Consider the following 20,537-nt stretch of genomic DNA (forward strand, 5'->3'; position numbering starts at 1 on the left):
GTGAAGCGTCTACTCGACCTGGGGGTCGAGTGGTTTTGTATGATCAAGTCCGCTTCTTCCAATTAGCTCGTCAACAGCTCCAAATCACCTGAAATCAACACAAATATGCAACATGCATGCAAACCTATCCTAAACATGTAAAGTGATGACAAATGATGAGAAATGGTATAAAACAGTGATGATATGGTGCTAAAGTGATGAAAAATGGATGCTCAAAACATGCAAAATACACACTTATCAACTCCCCTTAACTTAGTCTTTGCTTGCCCTCAAGCAAACAATCAAGAACAAGCTGGAGGTGAGGTTTGAAAGCGGGGACTCAAAGCCAAAGCACCAGATAAACAAGATGAAATCAATGTCCAAGTTGGAAGTTCTAAGCTGCAATATGATCGAATTCTACTCAAAAACGTTAGCCATGCCTCATTATCAATATATCCGACTCATATGCTCGACCTACACATGTTTTCAAATCTACCAATCCCTTTAACATTCATTAGTTCTGGAAAGTGAATCAAGCAATGCATCATCAATCAACTCATTTGGCTAAGGTAAAGGTCAAGGGACAAAGATGGTCCCTTACAAAATAGGCTTCAGTAACAGGGGATCTCTCAAAAAATGATTAAGCTTTAGTAGAATGCTAAAGGTAAGTCACAAGCTATGCATACAGAGATAAGATCCCATCTACCCAGAATATATCAAATGAAGCTCTAATGGTTATCCAATCTCCAATCCCAATATAAGAACTTAACTCTACCCTTTGCATTGATGAATCTTTTAAACCCTTTTTCTAATCATTCTTTTCTATTCTCTTAACTCTAGGAGAAGCTTTCTCAACACTTTGATGCATCTAGCGGATTTGGATTTCTTTAACAACTAAGGTTCCTGTTTTTAACATTTTAAAACCAAGGGCTTTTGCCCATCTTCAATAGCTAACAAGAACTCTTTCTTTTCTTTACAAATCCCAAAACCTTTACTAGACTTTTCTACTTCTTTAGCTTACTTCACCTAGAGTCTTTTACCTTTTCTTATCAATGAATCAACCCCCTTTTTTTCTTTTAAACACATCCCAACCAAAAGTATAAGCGCCCACCTAGTCCTATCTAGTCCAAAAAATGCGAACTAGAACTACATGAGACACTATCTCTGTCGTTACGAACCTAACACTTTCTACCAAGCTTAATCGGAATAAGACCTCACAAACACTCACAAGTGATATAGGGCTTGAAAGAAAGTCTAGGTTTTGGTTCGGGTTAACAGCTCTAATAAGGAGAGTCAGCTACTTGGATTAACAAGAGTGATCAAAACGAATAAGAAAATCCAAGTATTTTAGGGTATCCATGAGTTCAGATTTGATGTAGACATGATAATTAAAGATCAGATTCATGTTCAAATTGATAGGGAATGGTATCAGATCATGACAGTGTGGTCGAGTAGAGCAATCTAGGCATGGTTCAGTTTTATTTCAAATTCATTGACTACGCAACAGACAACTAGCAACGAGGGCACTGAGTTTATCCGGTGAATCAAAATGCGTACAAGGCTATCTCATCATTATCCCCTAGGCATATGCAACAATCCTAAATGAAACACTCTAGACTCGATCGTAAATGTAATGCAACTACATGAACACTTTTTTTTTTTTTGTGAAATCATTTTCTGAAATTTTTCAAAATTTTTTTGGTTTTTCTATGCCTTAGATAAATGCAGACTCAAAAATATACACAATGCAACACACACTTCCTGAGCCGTCCCCCAAACTTATCATGTTTCTTGTACCACTTCTGCAGCTTGCTGTTGTTTCTATGAGCTTCGCTCAAACTCTTGCTTTCCCGCGATGGAGGTATAAGCTCGCTGAAATGATACATGCTCGTGTCAAACTCCGCCTCATTTATATCATCTGTCTCATCAACATCTTCTGTTGTAGCTCCTTTGGTGTGACTAACCTCCTCAGTTGGCGGACTGCCCTCAAAATAAAGATCTTCTAGCGCAGGCTTGAAGTCAATGTTCCTTCCCTCAAGAATCCTAGTAGCGTCAATGCAGGGGAGAAGAATGTTGGCGATTCTAGAATGCTCGAACCTGTAGCGGTGGAAGTCGCCAGCCATGTCAAACTCCAAGAACTCACATCGGCGCAAATGATCCAAGTCCATCATCCTCGGTGCTAACCCTGGTTCCTTGAGCGGTACTCCACAAGCTTCCAGAATTGGCGTCAAAACGCCACCCACAAATAGTGCTCCTCTCACATTCTTCTTAATGTTTGTCAACGCCCACTTCCTATATCCACACAGGTGGATCAATAGAGGCATTACTGGTGGTGTGTTGTTGAGATCGCCTCTCAAGACATTCTTTCCCTTTGTACGGCGGAGAATCCCTGTGAGCGCGGAATCTATCATCTCCATGTCCGTGTTAGACACGGTGCCTGTAGACTCCCAGGAGTAAAAGACGTTGGCAACTGATCGCTCAAAGTAGCGGATCATAGGACTCTGGATTTTGTTGCTCTTGGACCGCGCCGAGTTTAGCGATAGATTGTTCCCTATAGTGGCCCACAAATCCTTAAGCTCCTCTCTGTCAAATCTGGGTTTGGTTCCCTTTTCACTAGGGAAACCAAACAGTTCTTCCAACTTCTTGATCGAAAGCTGATACCGCTGTTCATCCACTGAGAACGTCAAGAAGCCTAACCCCATGGTTTCCAGCTCAAAGTCTGTGAGTCCCTCATACATCTCCACTTGCAGCGTGGAAAGAAACTCGATTGTCTCCTCCTTATAGGCAGCGTAAAGGTAAGACATGAGTGTCTCCAGATGACACTTCTCGAACAGATGCTGCACGTCCTCCAGTAACCCCAGTTGGGTTAAAGTCTCATAGCACGGATACCTCATTCCCCAGAAGTCATTCATCTCAAAGAGTCTGATATATTCCTCCATTGTAACCTCGTCGGGTTTGTTCAGCAGCTTCGTCTCCTTGCGCCATGACTCTGGCTCATAGTCAGTTTAGATATCCTCATCAATCAGCTCATATCTACTCGACATCGCCCTCTTTCCTCTGGCGATTTCAGCTCTTCTCTGATTACGTCGAACTGCGGAGCGTTCAAATTCATCCCTGAAGCTCTCGTAAGCATGTTGCCTCTCGGTCTAACGGACCAGGACTCAGCTTCATCCACATTATAATCAGGGTCCATAGAGGATTCTCCACTGTAGTTACTCATGATGAAACCTGAAAACAGAAGAAACTCAAAGATAAACGTAATAGCAAAACCAAAAACACAAACCAATCAAGTAAAAAGGTCGAGTATAACCAAACCGGTCGAGTGTTTGGACCAAATCCCTTTTTTTTTATATACTTCTTCGTCGGTTTGATGTGTCCGCGGTCGAGTGAAGGCTGTGGAGTCGAGTGATGTGGTATTGAATGAGAGGTGGTGATTGAGCTGGAGAGATGAAAGCAGCGGCGGTAAAGTGATGAAGCTCGAATGGAGGAGAAAACGATTTGATTGGTTGATCGTGAAGGGGGTCGAGTGGTTTTGAGCGAGAACTGTTGAAGGCAAATTGATGGTAGGGATCGAGTGTTTGGTGAGCTTGAGAGGCGGAGGGGTTCTTGCGACGAAGTCGAGTGAAACGACTACGAATGAAGAGGTGAGAGACGATTCTTTGAGTGAGTGAATGGTGAGAAGCGGCGTGGTATGAAGCGGTCGAGTGAAGTTTGAGAGGATGACAGTTGTAATGAGAGCTCGAGTGATTTTGGTGGTGGAGATGCGATGAGAGTTGTGGCTGTGAAAGGCGAGAGAGGAGCGGTCGAGTGCGTGAGGAAGAGAGATGGTGAGGTCGAGTTTATGAAAGGATAAGGCGATGGGATCGAGTGTATAGATAAGGAGAGGTCGAGTGGTGCTTTGGATGGATGATGATGGGGTTGAAGACGAGTGATGGAGAGAAGGGAGGGTTGATTTAAGAAGGATGCGGTCGAGTTTATTTGGTTGTGGAGGAGAAAACGAGGTCGAGTGATGGGGGAGAAGTCGAGTGAAGATGGGGTTGCGTGAAGATCGAGTTGGTGTGAAGAGATTCCATGTCTCTTGGTCTGCTGCATGGAGGACATGGGCGTCAGTGGTGGGTTCCATTGTGTCTTCTTGTCTTTCTTTTGTGCTCTCTGCTTATTGTAAAAGCCCCAGGAAATTCCGCAATCTTCTGTAAACTTGATAAAGTCTCTGTAAGACTCTGCAGCTTCTGTTGGTCGAGTAAAATGATGATTTAATTTTTTTTCATGTTTTAAAAACATCACTCAAACTCGACCAATGTACTCGATCTCTAGGCCATCAATAGAGTAAAAGCTTTAAATTTTTACTCTACCTTCACGTTACTCTCTTTTTTTTTCTGAGAACCACAAACACAACTAAAACAAATCAAAAATAACAAGAAAGTAAAAATTATTTACAAGGATAATTATGGGACTTCCTCCCAAGTGAGCTTTTACTCTACTCCTCCCAAACTGCAACTTGATATGCTTTCCAAGGTTGAGACTTATTTTCCCTTCCCTGACATCTATCACTGCTCCCACTGAAGCTAAGAAGGGTCTTCCCAGGATTAAGGGATCCTTATGCTCTACTTCCATATCCAGCACCACGAAGTCTGTAGGCACTTCTACTCCATTAATCATGATTGGTAGATCTTTCAGCATGCCGAAGGGTTTTCTTGAAGACCTATCCGCAAGGATCTAAGTCAGGTCACAAGTTTTATACTGAATGAACTCTAACCTTCTTGCCACAGAGAGTGGCATTCAGCTGACAGAGGCTCTGAGATCGCACAGACAATTGCTGAAAGCGAATTCCCCAATGGAACATGGTAGAGTGAAAGATCCATGATCTTCTAACTTCTCTTGAACAATCCTCTTATCAGCAGCTCGAGATGGAGTGGCATCACTTTCATCATCTGAATCGTGATACATCTTGATCCTTTCCAATATCAAATTTCTCACATCTTTGTGAAGATCGAGAATCAGGTTGAGAACTTCCATCAGTGGCATCACTGCTTCAATCTCGTCTAGCTGCTTCGCTGCAACAGACTTGTATCTCTCCACCCACGCTTTCCTAAATGTCCACGGAAGAGCACATGAGGGTAATGGAGTAGGTTTGAATCGTTTCACCATTTTCTAGATTATGGCGGCCTTCTCTTCCGAGGTGGATTGAATGTGATGGTGAGAACCAGTAGAATGGTTGAATTCAACAACAGAGACTTCAATCCGAGTAGAAGCCTCCCATTCTTGAACATCACTGTCCCTAGTGATTAAATCAAGGACAGGTCGAGTTGGCTTCTCTCGATCATGGAGAGAGTGATGGCGTGAGCAGTTGCATACTCTTTTGGATTCTGTATGGACTTCCCTGGAAGTCCTGTGACTTTAGGTGCAGAGGTAGATGCTGATTGTCCTTCCAAATATCTGACTTTGGTATTCAATGCCTCCACTTTGGCATTCACGTCATTGTATCTGCAATCCAGCTTATGGTGCAATTCAGATAATTTCTTATCAATTTCCATTGAGCTAGATGCTTGTCCTTGTAGCAGTTGTTGTACCATCTGTTTCATTTCAGCATCAGGAGCAGCAGGACCTTGGTTTTGCTGAGGTGCAAACCCAGGTGGTGGTGGCGGCTGGTAGTTCCCCTGGAATAGCTGCTTGGGAACGAAACCTTGGTTGTAGGGAACAAAAGGTTTGTTCTGACCTTGTTCTTGCTGTGGAGGATACACTTGATCCTGAGGATTAGCGATGTTGGTGTTGCGGTAGAAGAGGTTGGGGTTGTTGGTTTTGAAGTTGTTGTATCCTTTGTAGCCACCCTAGTTGTTGTTGATGTTGCTGACTGCTTCCAACTGGTTACCCTCCCCATCTTGGACTTGAAACTGCTCGTCATCAACAAGGAAGTGCACAAGCTTCTGCTGGCTAAGAAGAATCTTGTCCAGCTTGTCATTCAGCGCTTTGATCTCCTTCGTGTGTTTGTCATCAGAGTCAACTGTGCCTCTGACGGTCCTATCACAGTTCTCGTTGTAATTGCCATCTGATTGAGCAAGGTTCTCAACCAATTCCCAGTCTTCTTCAACATCTTTTTTCTGGATATTTCCATTGCTGGCGGTACCCAGAAGCATTCTGATGCGTGGTAGGACTCCTCTGTAAAGAGTGCTGAGCAGAGAGGCTTTAGTAAAGCCATGATGAGGGCATTGGTTGGTGTAACCCTTGAAACGCTCTCATGCTTCACAAAAGCTTTCACCAGCCTTCTGTAAAAAGCCAGAGATCTCATTTCTGAGTCTTGCAGTTCTGGCATTGGAGAAGACTTTGATAGAAAAGCCTTCTTGCAATCATCCCAGGTGGTGATTGAATCATGGGGCAGATTCTTCTCCCATATTTGTGCTTTGTCGCCCAAGGAGAGTGGAAACAAACGAAGCTTGAATCCGTCTTCACTGACACCATTGATCTTTGTTAGGTTGTAGAGCCTATCGAATTCATCAAGGTGGTCGAGTGGATCCTCCATTGGCAGACCATGGAATTTGTTCCCCTGAATCATCGAGATGAGACCACTCTTAATCTCGAAGTTGTTGTTCTGGATAGCAGGAGGTGCAATTCCTTTTCTCTAACGGTGATCACGTGGTGCATCTCCAGAACCAATGTTGGCAGGGCCATTTTGTTGATTCTGTTCGTCAGTCATATCGAGTGGTTGATGAGGTACAAGGTTCACTGTGTTTCTCCTTTCTCTGAGTTCGCGAGCTATGCGGTCAATGTTGTCGTTGAAAAGGAGGTTCTGATTGCCTGTTGATTGAGTTCGCATACAGCAGAGGTGTACATGGATCAAGAAGACAACAAGAAAAACACACAGTTAGCAACCAGATTGAAAATTGAAAAAGAACTTGATCTAAGCAAGTCTGAAATCTCAAATGTAACAAACAAACACCCAATTGGCAACGGCGCCAAAGTGATAACAGGTTTTTTAGTCAATTAATCCTAAAGCACTATCATGTCGTTGTAGTATTTTAGGTTGTCAATCCAAATGGGTGTGATCCTAACAATCAAGATGTGATCAGAAGTCACTAAGTCAAGCCAAGTAATAACAGGTTTTGGTGTGTTCTAGCAGTCCTAAGTGAACATGCAGAAAACAGAAAATCAAGCAGAAACAATAAAACACTCGAGCAACACAGCTCTTTGCGGAGCATTGGGTGAGGTCGAGTGACAAGTCGAGTAGCAGACAGAAAACAAAACACATGGATACTCGACCGCATAGTCTGTTGCCAGACAACTGGGTGGTCGAGTATAAGGGCGAGTAACAAAAAAAAGAATTGCAGAAACTAAGCAGTAGATGACAAGATGCAGTAAACAACAGTAGAGTAAACAAAGAATTCAATCAGATAAAGAATTTCCGAGGATGGGGTAATTGAGTAGTTTCGCTTCCTCAGTTTACAGGTGATTGACATGCTCAATAAATTAACCCTCGACAACAAGTTCATTAACCAAATCTAAGTGCCACCGCAACAGAGACCCTCAAGTTAACCTAGTCCTAGACTCAATCACCATTGACGAGAGCTAACCTAACAGGCATTACGAATCAACATGTTAAAGCCAAAACGCTCCCTGCAACCAATACCTTTGTACAGGGCCACGAATCTCTGGAATTAGTGGTTCAGAAAGCAATAGGCATTAAGAACAACTAATCCAGAAGGGATCTATCAATCAATACTTAACCACCTAGCATACTGAGAATTCTACACTACTCTAACCCATCCTCAGAAACCTATTCACTACTCAGACATCATTGTAGAGAACATAAACGTTGAACAGGATGAAAACATGATAACAACAATGTAATAGCAAAATGATAACAGGATGAACAACAGTAAACGAAATCAAAAACAAATACTGAATGTTGAATAGATAAAGAGAAATCCGGATTAGAAAGGTCTAGAACACAGTGTCTGTGGAATAAAACTAGAAAAAAACTTGTTTGCGAAAATGTGAAGTACATGCTACTTATAGCCAAATATTCCAAAACCCTAATACTTAAAACGACGCAGTATTGGGACGGACTAAGAACTGTACTCGACCCAGGTGGTCGAGTGGGAGGTCGAGTGAATAGTTGGAGTCTTCTTTTCTTCCTTGTGCTTGAGTGCCGAATGAAGAAGACTCTGAAGCTCGCAATCGAGTATGTAGTCGAGTGGTGGTAATGGTGATACTAGACTTCAAGGTAGAGTGGTGAGATCGAGTAGTGGTCTGGTAATGGAGGTGAAGACACTCGACCCCGGGGTCGAGTGATGTGATCGAGTGATGGTCAGGTGATGGAAATGAAGACACTCGACCTCGGGGTCGAGTGGTGAGGTGAAGTGGTGATGTCCTCTACTCGACCAGGGGGTCGAGTGGTCTGCTGAGGTTGTGAAGTGCTACTCGACCTGGGGGTCGAGTGGTTTTGTATGATCATGTCCGCTTCTTCCAATTAGCTCGTCAACAGCTCCAAATCAACTGAAATCAACACAAATATGCACCATGCATGCAAACCTATCCTAAACATGTAAAGTGATGACAAATGATGAGAAATAGTATAAAAAAGTGATGATATGGTGCTAAAGTGATGACAAATGGATGCTCAAAACATGCAAAATACACACTTATCAAAGGCCATAAGAAAGAGATGAATAAGACTTAACAAATTGCAGCACCGAATTGTCAACATTCTAAGGATGGTCGAATTGTAGCACGAGTGTAGATCGACACCACCACTCGAGTCGATCCACACACATCACTGGTTGAAGCAGAGTCATCTCCGATAGCTACTTTTCAAGCTGGGATCATTGTTATAAGTCTAGGCACTACTGTCACGTCACCCACTACACCTCTCATACTTCATCCACCTCCTAAACAACCAAGGTACTAATCTTTTGGGGTCAGATTTCACCCAGGTAACCGAGCCGATCAAACAAATAACACAAGTGCCGCGAGAGCTAATTTTGCCGTCTCCCCGAGGTGGGAACATTATCCTTTATGGCCCGGGCGTCACTCCACAAACATACCCGAGCCGGTCCTCGAAACACCTTGGGCAAACATCACCCTGCTCGGTGGTTATCCTAGAAGATGATTGAGCTGAGTATGACAACGATCCGAGGACCGGTTTGACCTGGCTCAGATGAACTCTTGACCTGAGCCAAAGGCACACGTTCGTCCGAGGAGAAGACTTTTGAACTTTGACGGGGCCGAAATATCAATTCCGGAAAACCTGGAAATGATATTGGAGAATCTTCGAGGATATTATCAAATCTGGAAATCTTCCTGATGTTCCCGAAGAATAAGGAAAATCTCCATTTATGAAAGATCTTCCATCGCCGACTCCGAGATAAATGAAAATCTTCCGAGAATATCGCGAGAGGTGGTTTATCAAAGACCTATATAAAGCGCCTCATAGAATAAAGAAAAGGGGTAGAGAAAAAAGGCTCTCCACTTCAGGCTATCAAAACGCTCTGACTTTGAAGGCTAAAACACTTATCTTTACCTTTCTAAACACTTGTACGATCGAATCATCATCTTTTCAATAATAATATCAAGAACATTGTCCGCGGTAATCGAATAATTCTGTTGTTCTTTGAGAGTCTCGCAAAGATCTGTTCTTTGAAGAAACCCTAACTACAATTTCGGTTGTGTGAGTTTCGACTCTCACAATTTGGCGCTAGAAGGAGGGGGAGAGATTTCTCTTACTCCAAGAACACAGAACCGACAAATCAAGTAACGATGACCAACAACCAGATCCCCCTTACCACCGTTGACGTGGAGGGAAACCCTGTTCCTCCAATCCAGGTAAACGCTCCTAAAGTCAACGCTCCCGCAGTCCTAGCAAAGCTGAGGAGCATGATGGCACAACTCCAGAAGAAGGTGAACGATCAGGAGCAAGCAAATTGATCCTTGTCCCAACAGCTCGAAGTGGCTACTTCTCAAGGGCAGGTCAGGACCACCCGCTTTGGCGCACAACACTTTCCTGATCGGTGAGCAGCGGTAGATCTCAATCCAACGAGACTCGTGTTCAACACACACCGGTAACACGACGAGGCCATTTTGGCGGACTGCGCCAGCACTCGGCGGAACCCGAGCAGAACATGACGAACCGAGTAGAGGAAGCAGACCCGCAGGTCCCGATTCCCCGAGCCGAATCTGACGAGGCTGACGAGATCAAAGTCTCTGACGACGAAGATTCGGAGGAAAACATTAGATGGGCTGAGGAGTAAGCCAGGGAGTAGGAAATAAATGCCATCAAGCTCTTCCTAGCCAATGCAGATGCCGAGATGAAGCTCGTACGATCACAGATGCATAGCGCTGTCTCCTCGGTCCCAAACATCGATTGCATTCTAGAAGTATATCACAACACACCTTTCACTCGCAAGATCTCCAACGCGATAATTTCAGACCCGGAGAAACTGAGAATCGAGTACTTCAGCGGGTCATCCGACCCGAAGGGCCATTTGAAATCTTTCAAAATTTCTGTGGCCCGAGCCAAGTTCAAACCGGAGGAGAGTGATGCTGGTCTCTGTCATCTGTTCGTCGAGCACTTGAAAGGACCAGTCCTAGATTGGTTCTCAAGACTTGAAGGGAATTCTGTCGACAGTTTTCAGGAGCTATCGACGCTCTTCCTCAAGCAATACTCGGTGCTAATCGATCCGGGCACGTCTGATGTCGACCTTTGGTCACTGTCTCAACAGCCGAATGAGCCACTTAGTGATTTCCTCACAAAGTTTTGATCCACCCTAGCTAACGTTGAGGGAATAAATGACGTTGCGGCTCTCTGCGCTTTGAAGAAGGCACTATGGTACAAATCTGAATCGCGAAAGGAATTAAATCTGTTTAAACCATAAACAATCCGGGACCCCCTGCACTCCGCTTTGGCGCACAACACTTTCCTGATCGGTGAGCAGCGGGAGATCTCAATCCAGCAAGACTCGTGTTCAACACACACCGGTAACACGACGAGGCCATTTCGGCGGACTGCGCCAGCACTCGGCAGAACCCGAGCAGAACCAACAGCCTCGGGAGAGCAGAACATGACGAACCGAGTAGAGGAAGCCGACCCGCAGGTCCCGATTCCCCGAGCCGAATCTGAAGAGGCTGACCAGATCAAAGTCTCTGACGGCGAAGATTCGGAGGAAAACATTAGATGGGCTGAGGAGTAAGCCAGGGAGTAGGAAATAAATGCCATCAAGCTCTTCCTAGCCAATGTAGATGCCGAGATGAAGCTCGTACGATCATAGATGCATAGCGCTGTCTCCTCGGTCCCAAACATCGATCGCATTCTAGAAGTATCTCACAACACGCCTTTCACTCGCAAGATCTCCAACGGGATAATTTCAGACCGGGGAAACTGAGAATCGAGTACTTCAACGGGTCATCCGACCCGAAGGGCCATTTGAAATCTTTCATAATTTCTGTGGCCCGAGCCAAGTTCAAACCGTAGGAGAGAGATGCTGGTCTCTATCATCTGTTTGTCGAGCACTTGAAAGGACCAGCCCTAGATTGGTTCTCAAGACTCAAAGGGAATTCTGTCGACAGTTTTCAGGAGCTATCGACGCTCTTCCTCAAGCAATACTCGGTCGCTGTCTCAGCAGCCGAATGAGCCACTTACTAATTTCGTCACAAAGTTTTGATCCACCCTAGCTAAAGTTGAGGGAATAAATGACGTCGCGGCTCTCTCCGCTCTGAAGAAGGCACTATGGTACAAATCTGAATCGCGAAAGAAATTAAATCTGTTTAAACCAAAAACAATCCGGGACGCCCTGCACTCAGCCTCAGATTATGTTTCCAATAAGGAAGAAATGGAAGTGCTATCGAAAAGGCACGAGCCGTCGAAACAAACGCCTCGTGGCGAAAAAATCCCAACCTAGCGCTGAAGGCGAGAATTTAGTACACTATGAGGGGCGATACTTCTCTGGAGCTCACAATTATCAAGTCGATACACCCCGAGGTTGAGGGCGAGGCCGCGATTGAGGTCATGGACGAGAATCATATACTTGGACGAAAGATCAACCTACGGGAAATGAGCAGGAGTACTACGAGTTATGTAAGAGCTACGACCATCACACTTTTAGATGTCGTAATCTCGGTGCGAAGTTGGCAGCCAAGTTCCTAGCTGGTGAAATCGGTGGATGCTTAACCATTGAAGACTTAGAAGTAGAGAAGGCGAAAGACGAACAGGTAAATGCCGTGGCAAACCATGAACAGGCAGTGTAGTGACCCGCATAAGGACATCGGCCACGGGCAAGAGTCCGAATTTTTAAAAGTTGCCCGAATGCATGGCCAATTGACCTTATGTGCCCAAGATACAATAGACTATCAAAGGGCAAATATGGGCAAGTTTGGGCAAGAATGGGCACAAATGGGCTAGTTTGGGCAAGATCGGGCGTGCCGCGGGCGAAGTTTGCCCTACAGGGCGTCGACCGACCGTTGACCGCACCAAGGACGCGTGGCTCGGCTGACTTGGAGCCCCAGAAAAGTTGCCTGGAGCAAAATTTTAGTTGCGTGGAGCCGAAGTTTGGGTGGCCACGTGTCGCTCACCCGCTAGAACGGCGAGCGTGTTATCACGGGCGGATGACACGTAGATCGCTTACTCGCCCAAGCACTTGACACGTGGACATACAGACATGCCCTTTCCCTTGTCTATATAAGCCGAACTGGACCCCAATTGTTTTGTGAAGAGAAAGTGAGCAAAAGTGAGAGGCTGCCGAATTGAAACCGTCTGCAAATTCAAGTTACGGTCCCATAGCCGAAAACTCTGCTTGAATCATTGGAAGCTTCCTGTTGGTTACTAAGTGAGTTCTGGATAATGGTTTAAGTTGCATAATCATATTCTCATGCATTCTAAATTGATTTCGTGAGTTATATGAATTGTGTAAATGGTTATATTTGAGTGCATATGTGATCTTTAGATTCTTATGCTAATGTTTATGGTTGGGAGGTTATGTTGGGATATTGATGATTCTATGTGTTTGATTTAACCATATGTTTCATAATATCTTAACCTTTGGGATCTTGGTACGTGGTGCTTGTGGTAGGAGGCAAAGACCATAAGCGTGCAAAGATCGTGATATGTCTAGCTGATAGTAGGATTCTTACTCAATAAATCCTAAAACACTATCATGTCGTTGTAGTATTTTAGGTTGTCAATCCAATCCGGTGTGATGCAAACAGATGAGATATGATTAGAAAGTTCTAAGTCAAGCCAAGCAGAGAGTTGGTTGGTTCTAATAGTCCTAGTATGCAAAAACAGAAATGAAATGAAACTAAAAGCAAAAATGGCAATAACAGGTAGGTGAATAACAAAGCAGAAATGATAACAGGCAGTCAAATGGATAAATGATTCCTAAGGATGGGGTTATCGAATAGTTTAAAAACATTATATTTTAAAAAACAAATTTGCCATCAAACGGCAGATATTGTGTAAAATTACAAGAATCTGTTGTAACATAAAACAATTCTGTCATAACATTAAAAAATTGGTTATCGGTTGATAAAACTTCACAGAAGCTATCCCTAGACAACAAGTTCAACAACAGATTAATTCAATCCCATGATAGAAATCCTCGAGTAAAGCTAGACACTGACCTAATTCCCATTAGCGATCTCTAACTAAGCAGGCAATATCGAATCAACTTGTTAAAGCCAATACCCTCTCTACAGCCAATCCCTTGGGGTAGAGGCAGATATCTCTGAAATTAATAGGATCCAACGCCCATGAAACGCCTTCTGAGCGCTGGAAGTCTTGACTCATATTCCACATTAGCCAGTGAAACAAGCAATAAGCGCAACGAATCCAGAAGGGATTCTAGTATTCTAAACTCAACCACCTAAAGCGACCAAGTAAACCACAACTAATCTATCCCATCCTCAGAAATACGATTCACTACTCAGACATAATCAAAGACAATAGCAAAGCAACGATTGAAAACATGTCAACAGAAATGACGAATGACTTAAACAAAAACTGAATATCAAATACTTAAAAATGAAAAAATACAAAGTCGCAAGAGAAACACTACGGCTATGAAAGTTGCAAAATGTAAAAGTGGATGAAAAACGAGATGAAAAACGAAAACCCTAAGAGGCTACTTATATAAGGGAAAATGAAACAAATAAGGAAACTAGATATATAGCGAATCTTCACGTCATGACCCTGCGATCGAATGTGTCATTGGCATCTGATGGGCTGAAATGAGCTTCCTTATGATTGAGTATGTCATTGATCAAACTGGGCTTCAGGGACTCCACCTTGCGATCGAGTGAGATGCAGTGAAGACGAGATTGAATGGTCCAGTGACCCTGTGATTGAGTGCGATCGAGTGGATGTCATGAGGTGGTGATCGAGTAGTTGCTTCGGCTTCTCTTCACTTCTTCGTTCTCATCTTGTCTGGTTGAGTGCAGAACGAGCAGATAGGCCTCCTGGTGAACGAGTTATTCTGATGGGGTGATTCTTCTGGCTTTGCGATTGAGTGAAACTGAGCTGCTAGCTTCTCCGGGGTTGGGATAGAGTGATTTGCCCTAGTAGGGCTCCGAGGCTGCAATAGAGTACTTTTGCTAAAGGCGTCATTGGGCATCCGGACTTTCTGTTCTGTTTCTCCTCTGTTTAAACTCCAAAAGCATCCAAAGTACCTGAAAACAACTAAATATGCAATGCACATGCAATCCTAATGCAAAATCGTCCCCCCTAAGTATGCAAAACACACTAAAACGACTCCTAATGAGATGAAATATGGATGAAACAATGACAAAGTGGTGAAGAATAAATGCCTAAATCATGCAAATTATAGACATATCAACTCCCCAAACTTTGTCTTTGCTCGTCCTCAAGCAAACAAGAAGACATAAGCGGAAGGAGAGGTTTGAAGTTGGGGATTCAAAACCAAAGCATGAGATATGACAATAAAGATCAATGTACCAGCTAACAGTTCTAAGATACGAGGTGATCGACTTCTACTTAAAAACTTTAGCTATGCTCTATTATGATCCAAAACCTACACTCAAATGCACATTGCGTCAAGATCACCCAATCCCTTTAACATTCATTAAGTTCAAAAACATGAATCAAGATATGCATCGCTAGTGAACTCATTTGGCTAATGACAGGTTATGAGACAAAGATGGTCCCTTTAACTGGTTCAGATTTTAATAACAGGGGACTCTGAATGAAAAAAGACTAAACTTTAGAAGAATGCTAAAGGTAAGTGCCAACCTATGCATACAAGAATAGCACCTCATCTACCCAATGACATAAACCGTGAATAACAAGTAGATGGTCCTATCTCTAAACCCAATGATGATCCTAAGTCTACCATTTTGCACTAAAGGCATATTTTGATTTTTTGTTGGATCAATGTTTCTTTTCTTTTCTTTGACTCTTGTTCTTAAGGAGAAGCTTTTCTTAAACTCTATGAGGCTAGTCTAGTGAATTGGGTTTTTCTTTAACTCTTATGGCTCTTGTAATTTTTTTTTTCTTTTTTGTTTTTGTTGCCATCTCTTTTTTTAGAGCATATCTTCACAATTCTATGCTTCCCAAACATTCACTAGACCTCAATATGATTTTCAACTTCCTTCTCCTAAAGACTCTAACCCATTTTATTTTTCTTTCTTTTTCTGCTTACACCCAATCTCAATCCCCAATTAAGTTCCCACCTAGTCCTACCAAGTCCCAAAACGCGGATTGGAACCACATGAGTTACTACTCTTGTCGGCTCAAACCTAACACGTTCTACCAAGCTCAATCCTGAAAATAGGCCTCACATGCTCTCACAAAATAACATGGTTTGAAAGAAGGGTTGGGTAAGGGTGGGGGAACTACTCCAATAATAGAAGCAACTACTTGGATTAACAACAGTGGTGAATAAGTGAAAGAATACCAAATATGTATTCTATCCACGAGTTCAAAAACGATGCAAACATGATAATTATGAGTCATATTCAAGTTCAAATTGACAGGGAAAGGTGTCATGACATGCATCGAGTGGTTTCTATAAAACATGGTGCGATTTTACTTCAAAGTCATTCAAATGCCTTAGAGAACTAATAACTCATTTTAGTGAATCATCATGCTTACAAGGCTATTTCCTCATTATCCCCTATGCCTATGCAACAATCCTATATGAAACACTCTAGACTCGATCCTAAATGTAATGCAACTAAATGATCACTTTTTTTTTTGTGGAATTCATTTTCAAAAAATTTCATTTTTTTTGTTTTTTCTATGACTTAGATGATATGAAGACTCAAATGATATTCACAAAAAACAAGTCAAATACGTCTTGAACCCTCCCCCAAACTTAAATTACACAGCCCCTTGTGTAATCAAAATTTGTGAAAGAATTCAAGATAAACACAGAAACAAAAACAAAAGCGGTATTTACAAATGGTTTTGGTGTGTTACCTCAGTAGAATGTCCTGGAGATGTAGTCATCCATATCTGTTTGAGTGTACTCAGCAGGCACGAGCGGTTCTTGATGTGATCTGCCATCTCCTCGTCATTGTGCTCGATCGCAACCCCAGGAGGTTGTGGAGCATGACGCTCATGTGTTCTCCGGGGTTGCGATAGAGTGATTTGGGCAATTCCACTAGGAGACCACTCGATCTGACCACTTCCAGGTTGCGATCGAGTAGTTTGACATTGTCGTTGAGAAATATGTGTGTCCCAAAACCACTAGATCGCACTCCCGAGCTTTTACTCTCATCTTGCGATCCAGTGATTCATCAAAAAATTGAAATTTTTTATTTGAACACTCGATTGCATCCCTGCTGTTGCTCCATCTGTTATTCATTTCCTGAGAATCAAAAACAAAACCAAAACAAATAAATGGTAACTAAAAAAAATAAAAACTATATACAGGGATAGGACTGGGACTTCCTCCCAAGTGAGCTTGTTTTAAGTCTCTAGCTTGACTCCTCACACTCATTAGGCTCAATGAGGGTGATTGAGTAGAATTGACGTCTCTTCTCCTTCCTTAGTAGATACAACATCAAATTCAGCATACTCTCGTGACAGGATTGTAATTGAGTACTCAATGGCCCTTTCTTGGTAAGCTCGTTTATCATCATCTGGATAGTCGTCTTTTCTAGACTGTTCTAATGTGAATTCACATCCTTCTTTTCTAACCATAGGAATAACTTCATCATTTGGGATGTCCTTGATGTCGAGTAGTGCGTGGTTGACTTTCCCATGGAGCTCCTTAATTTGATCTTTCAGCTCTCTCACAGTGTGTGTTAGCTCTCTTATAATAGCTTTGTCGTGCCATTTAGACCTCTCCTTGAGTTCTAACCAATCATTTGATGCCCTCATGCTTGACTTTAGGTGTTTAGCTGAGCACTCTAGTCTAGTATCAATTGAGGCTTCCTCGTTCAATGCAACATGCTCTCTTTCTAACCCAATGACACCTTTAAAGATCTCTGATCCTGGTACTTTGTTGTGTGAGTCTAATGACATCTCATAGCTCAAGGTCTCACTGGAGAAAAATCCAGCTTCACTATTTTTGGTCAAAGCAGTTTGAAGGTGATCTTTGTCAATAAGCTCCTCTAGCAGTTCATTAGCTAGTTGACCCATTTCTTCAACTAAGAAGGTTTGTCCTTCTATTGTTGGCTTCTTCATAGTGTTCCTGATTTCAAACTTCATTTTGAAATCCTCCCCGAGATTAAGATTAATTTTTCCTTGCTTAACATCTATGACTGCTCCAGCTGAAGCCAAGAAAGGTCTTCCTAATATCAGAGGATCCTTAGATTCTTCATCCATCTCAAGCACAACAAAATCAATAGGGACCTCTACTCCATTAATCATTACAGGCACATCCTCTAACAGGCCAAAAGGTCTCCTTGAAGTCCTATCAGCAAGAATCAAGGTTAGGTCACAAGGTTTGTACTGAACGAATCCCAGTTTCCTTGCCATAGAGAGTGGCATTATACTGACCGAGGCTCCTAGATCACATAGAGAATTGCTAAAAGTCAATTGCCTAATGGAGCATGGTAGAGTAAAAGATCCTGGATCTTCCAACTTTTCTTGAACAATCTTCTGTTGAATGATTGCACTGCACTCATGACTTAATACCACCATTCCTTGGACTTCTTTGATCCTTTCTGTAATCAGGTCTTTCACGTACTTGTGCTCGTTAGGTATTAGCGCGAGACAGTCCACTAAAGGCATATCCTTTATCTATTTTTCCAAGAGGGCTTCATATTTTGTAACCAAAACTTTCTTAAATCGACGAGGGAATGGAAGTGGAGGTTTATAAGGGGTGGCACGAAGACTGTATCTTTGGTCTTTGCAGTTGTCAGTTTTGCAACGAAGGTAGTAATTGGCGGAGCTTGTGGTCGAGTGCGTTGACTGTCAAGGATGGGCTCTTCGATTGTTTTGTCAGCCAAAACATCATCTTGATAAAATTCCTCCCCCTCTAGAATCACACTGTCCTTAGTGTTTGATGTAGGGACATGTTGAGTTTGCAGCTGTCAATCATGTCTGATAGTGATGGCATGGGCAGTGGCATACTCCTTTGGATTCTAGTTTGCTTTTCCTAGAAGCTGTCATGGGTTTTTGTTAACAGATGGTGAAGCGAGGATGCCTTCCACATATCTCATCCTAGTGCCTAGTGATTCAAACTTGCTGTTAAGTTCGACGCCTTGTCGGTCGACTTTGTTGTTTAATTTAGCTAGCTTTTTAGCGATTTTCATTGCTCATGTGACTTGTCCTTGAATGAGCTGCTAGAGAATAGTCAGTATGTCTGAATTCTGAGGCGCAGTTGCTTATTATTGTTGTGGTGTGAAACTAGGTGGTGGCTGCTGTTGTTGATATCCTCCTTGAAACTGCTGCTTTGGAACAAACTCTTGGCTTTGGTAGTAATGAACAAACGGTTTGGGTTGTTCTGCTGCTGCTGCTGCTGAGGATAGACTTGGTCCTGAGGGTTGGCGACATTGGTGCTTCTGTATGACATATTTGGATTGGGTCTGTAATTGTTGTACCCCATGTTGTAGCCACCTTGATTCTGAACATAGCTGATTTCAGCACTTTGATCATTCTCCCCCTCTTGCACTTGGAATGGTTCATCTTGAGAGATGAAGTGAACATGTTTCTGTTGCACTTGGAGGATTTTGTCTAGTTTGTCATTGAGAGCTTTCATCTCTCTGCGGTGCTTTTATCAGAGTCAGAACTGGTGCAGATGCTTCTTGCATAATCTTCATTGTAGTTGTCATCCGACTGAGCAAAATTTTCAACTAGCTCCCATCCTTCTTCAACATCCTTTGTTAGAAAATTCCCATTTGAAGCGGTGTCAAGCAGCATCCTTGTCTTTGGCACGACGCCTCTATAGAGTGTGCTGAGAAGAGAAGCTTCCTTAAATCCGTGATGAGGGCATTTGGTTTGATAACCCTTAAAGCGCTCCCAAGCTTCACATAAGCTTTCATTTTGCTTCTAAGTGAATCCGGATATCTCATTCCGGAGTCTTACAGTTCTGGAGTTGGAGAAGAATTTTACCAAAAAGGCCTTTTTGCAGTCATCCAGGTCGTGATTGAATTCTGGGGTAGCATCTTTTCCCACAGATGGGCTTTATCTCCAAGTGATAATGGAAACAAGCGAAGCTTGAAACCATCTTCACTAACTCCATTGATTTTAGTAAGGCCACAGGGCCTTTCAAACTCGTCAAGATGATCTAGCAGATCCTCCATTGGCAAGCCATGAAACTTTTTCCCCTGAACCATTGCAATGAGACAGCTTTTGATCTAAAAGTTGTTGTTATGTACTGGAGGTGAAACAATTCCATGACGCTAGTTGTGGTTGTGAGGGAAGTCATCAGCACCAAAGTTGGTAGGTTTCTCTTGCTCATCTACAATGTCAGCCATTGTGTCTATTTTTGTCTGTTATCTCAGTTGGCGAGCAGTACGGTCGATGTTATCGTTGAATAGGAGGTTCTGATTTCCTTGTGACCGTGTATCGCCTCCTGGTGATCGAGTGGTTCTGATGAGGTGATTCCTCTGGCTTCGCGATTGAGTGAAACTGAGCTGCTAGCTTCTCCGGGGTTGCGATAGAATGATTTGCCCTAGCAGGGCTCCTAGGCTGCGATAGAGTACTTTTGCTGAAGGCGTCATTGGGCATTTTGACTTTCTGTTCTGTTTCTCCTCTGTTTAAACTCCAAAAGCATCCAAAGTACCTGAAAACAACTAAATATGCAATGCACATGCAATCCTAATGCAAAATCGTCCCCTAAGTATGCAAAACACACTAAAACGACTCCTAATGAGATGAAATGTGGATGAAACAATGACAAAGTGGTGAAGAATGAATGCCTAAATCATGCAAATTATAGACATATCAACTCTCCCAAACGTAGTCTTTGCTCGCCCTCAAGCAAACAGGAAGACATAAGCGAAAGGAGAGGTTTGAAGTTGGGGATTCAAAACCAAAGCATAAGATATGACAATTAAGATCAATGTACCAGCTAACAATTCTAAGATGCGAGGTGATCGACTTCTACTTATAAACTTTTGCTATGCTCTGTTATGATCCAAACCTACACTCAAATGCACACTGCGTC

At 42.9% G+C, this 20,537-nt stretch overlaps 3 pseudogenes across 3 annotated transcripts; 1 reads left to right on the top strand and 2 right to left on the bottom strand.

Moving 5' to 3' along the window:
* Positions 1-1,588: 1,588 nt before the first annotated feature.
* AT1G41775 lies at positions 1,589-6,790 on the bottom strand (annotated as a pseudogene; the record flags this gene model as incomplete). The annotated part of the gene is made up of 1 exon: positions 1,589-6,790.
* A 2,939-nt stretch (positions 6,791-9,729) lies between these two features.
* AT1G41790 lies at positions 9,730-12,599 on the top strand (annotated as a pseudogene; the record flags this gene model as incomplete). Its single annotated transcript has 1 exon — positions 9,730-12,599.
* Positions 12,600-16,929: 4,330 nt separating this feature from the next.
* Positions 16,930-19,941, bottom strand: AT1G41795 (annotated as a pseudogene; the record flags this gene model as incomplete). The annotated part of the gene is made up of 1 exon: positions 16,930-19,941.
* Positions 19,942-20,537: the final 596 nt, after the last annotated feature.

Source organism: Arabidopsis thaliana (assembly GCF_000001735.4).
Source record: "Arabidopsis thaliana chromosome 1 sequence".
In the NCBI taxonomy this organism is placed as follows: domain Eukaryota; kingdom Viridiplantae; phylum Streptophyta; class Magnoliopsida; order Brassicales; family Brassicaceae; genus Arabidopsis; species Arabidopsis thaliana.